The sequence below is a fragment of the Protomyctophum parallelum genome (genome assembly GCF_964188405.1).
Source record: "Protomyctophum parallelum genome assembly, chromosome: 21".
Classification (NCBI taxonomy): domain Eukaryota; kingdom Metazoa; phylum Chordata; class Actinopteri; order Myctophiformes; family Myctophidae; genus Protomyctophum; species Protomyctophum parallelum.
In genome coordinates, this window is record NC_139713.1 from 12,606,342 (window position 1) to 12,609,309 (window position 2,968).

Below are 2,968 nucleotides of genomic sequence, written 5' to 3' on the forward strand. Positions count from 1 at the left end.
GGTTAAACATTGATTTGTGAATGGAGGAAAGCACAGCGGCCCCTGCTTAGAGTGCACTGGTCCCCTACTGTTTCTGTTGTATTATTGTATATACGGCTGTATGCGCGCGCGTGTGCACGCATGCACGCACGCAGTTTAATAGCGATCATGAAAGTTAACTGCTCCCACTGAGAATTTAAAAAAGGGACTATTTCAACTGGATAATGCTGCATGGAGCTATTTCTGTGTTGGTAGGCTACTATATTAACCAGGCTTTTAATTATTATTATTATTATTATTTTATTTATGCTCACACAATGTCAGAGAATGTTGACATCCAACATTATATGATTGTGTTTCTCACAAGCTGATGATTTGATCGGAGTATACATATAGGCAAGTTCAGCCCACAAAGGAGACGTACACAATTATGTTTGCAGTTGCAGTCAAACGTTCAATTATTTTGTCGATACAAGCTTATTGACACTCTCAACCTTGCGCTTAAAATGCTTCAGATAGACTTGTGGAGTAAGTGATATGTTTTTGTTAACCACTTTGTTTTTTCCCCCTCCCCTAAAACATGATCATCAGGTAGGCCTACTATGATTATACTATAAGATTTCTTTCAAAAAAGGTGTACAGAAAGTGTTAAAATTATGTTTTTATGTGGCCACACCCACCAGTTCATTAAAGGGACACTTCACCCTTTTTGCCAAAAAATATATGTTAATGACGTTTAGGAGCTTTAGAACACATTCCTGGGGGTCTTTATGTGTGTAATATGTGGTTTTAGATATTTTAGATTGTAGCAGTGAGCCTGGTCATTACTTAATAAGTAAGTAAGCCTGGCTTACTTACTTCCTGGACTACATGTTGTCTCAGTAGGACAGCCCTCCCCCTATCAACAAGGAGGAGCAGTGCACCAAAGTATTATGGTAATTGTAGTCCAGGAAGGAAGTGAGCCCAGTGTCAATTACATCAGAGACACTGTGCTCACTGCTAAAATCTAAAATATCTAAAACCACATATTACACACATAAAGAACCCCAGGAAAGTGTTCTAAAGCTTCTGAACGTCATTAACATATATTTTTTTGCAAAAAGGGTGAAGTGTCCCTTTAAGTAAACCTGGTTTTCACCTTAGCACCACCCACCTGAACCTAAGCCTCGCCCACAGCTGTTGTTGGGCCATGATAATGTGGGAAGGGTTAGGGGAGGGGTTAGGGTTATTTATGATGTACCTAAAATGGTTTTATTTCGATTGGGCCTTTTGACTGAAAGACATATTTGAATATTATAACCACACATGGGAGTCTATTAGAGTAATGTTAACTCCATAGACACATAGACACACCAAGTACAAAATCCCGGCAATCCACGGTGGGGCACGGTGGCAAAGTTGGTAGTGCTGTCGCCTCTAGAAGGCCCGCCTGTGTTAGATTCCCGCTCGGGACGCTGTGGGTGCTGGCGGCGTGTTTCCTCCTCCGCGTTATCAGTGCCCATACCCGAGGCTGCGGTTGGCAAAAGGGCCTTTCTGTGTGGAGTTTGCATGTTCTCCCCGTGTCCCCTATAGGGTAGGTACCCTCACAAAAAACATGCAGTAATCCTGGTCTCTATAAACTGCCTCCCCCTGGCCAGCTGTGGCGCCTGATGGAGGGGAAAGGAACTGGTTGGAATAACGTGTTCCTTCCATGCGCTACGTCCAACCAGGGAAACTCCCCCCTGTCAGGTGTAAAGGAGCAACTTGGACACTCATGCATGAAGGAAGCATGAGTTCAAGTCCGTTGCTCTCCCCAGGTTGGCGGAGGGTGTGTAGAGCCCAGGATCACATTAGATAATTGACACAGGGGTGAAAAATGGGTTACAAAATCGTGGGATAAATGTTTTTTTTTTTTTTTAATAAAAATATCAGATCCACAAGCTCATAGCGTTTTTAACTCAAATCTTTGCTTCTGAGGGGTCCCTCGAACAACATATTTTCAGAGGGGGGACGGCGCCGGCGGCCAAATACATATAATTTGTGGCGTCCTTGACATGAAATATTGAGCACCGCTGACATAGAAACATATAGGTATTTCAGAAAACTGTCATGATTTAGAAGACATTTTGTTAAGTTCGTCGTCAGGCCTATATGGGATAAAGACAAAAAAAAAGAAAAGAATAATAATAATAAATAGGGCCTATTAAAAAAATCAGACCAGTCTGAAGCGAGTGGTGCAACAGCACCCCCTATTGGTACTCGGGACATATAGGTTGGGGCACATTGCTGGTTGTAGGAGTGGTTGCACCACTCAAAAATCAGGTCATATGAACAGCATGCTTTTGCATTGCCTTGTTATATGCTAATAATAACCCTAGTCCAAGACTAGTCATATAGCTTGAGAATGCCCATGTATATATAGGTCAATATTAGAATGCCCGCATGTATATATATATATATGTCAATATTAGAATGCCCATGTATATATAGGTCAATATTAGAATGCCCATGTCAATATTAGAATGCCCATGTATATATAGGTCAATATTAGGGAGGTATAAAACAGACCCTCACAGAAGAGGATGCAGAGAAGGAGAGGAGAGAACAGGAGAGAGAGAGAGAGAGAGAGAGAGAGAGAGAGAGAGAGAGAGAGAGAGAGAGAGAGAGAGAGAGAGAGAGATAGAGAGAGAGAGAGGGTTCGCTTTAAAGCGTTCAAAAGAGCAATGGTCTGACTGGCTGGCTGAACACACGAATGAATGAATGAATGAATGAATGAATGAATGAATGAATGAATGAATGAATGAATGAATGAATGAATGAATGAATGAATGAATGAATGAATGGCGCGCTGAGCCCGCATGAGAGGGGCTCTGCCTGGCCCTGCGGATCAGGAGAGGTTAACTCTACTACTTCACGCGGATGAAAGGGGAAAAAACGGATTCCGCTTTAAGCATGGAGGACCCCTCACCCATAGGGAGGGATCAGCTGGGGATGATTTATCAGAGAGAGA